The sequence below is a fragment of the Colobus angolensis genome, unplaced genomic scaffold (assembly GCF_000951035.1).
Source record: "Colobus angolensis palliatus isolate OR3802 unplaced genomic scaffold, Cang.pa_1.0 Scaffold403, whole genome shotgun sequence".
Lineage (NCBI taxonomy): Eukaryota > Metazoa > Chordata > Mammalia > Primates > Cercopithecidae > Colobus > Colobus angolensis.
This window is the reverse complement of record NW_012117411.1, coordinates 1257236-1257912: the sequence shown is the minus strand read 5'-3', so window position 1 is coordinate 1257912 and position 677 is coordinate 1257236.

Below are 677 nucleotides of genomic sequence, written 5' to 3'. Positions count from 1 at the left end.
GCATTCCCTTTGAAAACTGGCATAAGACAGGGATGCCCTCTCTCACCACTCCTATTCAACATAGTGTTGGAAGTTCTGGCCAGGGCAATCAGGCAACAGAAAGAAATAAAGGGTATTCAATTAGGAAAAGAGGAAGTCAAATTGTCCCTGTTCGCAGATGACATGATTGTATATTTAGAAAACCCCATTGTCTCAGCCCAAAATTTCCTTAAACTGATAAGCAACTTCAGCAAAGTCTCAGGATACAAAATGAATGTGCAAAAATCACAAGCATTCTTATACAACAATAACAGACAGACAGCCAAATCATGAGTGAACTCCCATTCACAATTGGTTCAAATAGAAAAAATACCGAGGAATCCAACTCACAAGGGATGTAAAGGACCTCTTCAAGGAGAACAACAAACCTCTGCCCAATGAAATAAAAGAGGACACAAACAAATGGAAAAACATTTCATGCTCATGGATAGGAAGAATCAATATCATGAAAATGGCCATACTGCGCAATTTAATTTATAGATTCAATGCCATCCCCATCAAGCTACCAATGACTTTCTTCACAGAAATAGAAAAAAAAAACTACTTTAAAGTTCATATGGAACCAAAAAAGAGCCCGCATTGCCAAGACAATCCTAAGTCAAAAGAACAAAGCTGGAGGCATCACACTACCTGACTTC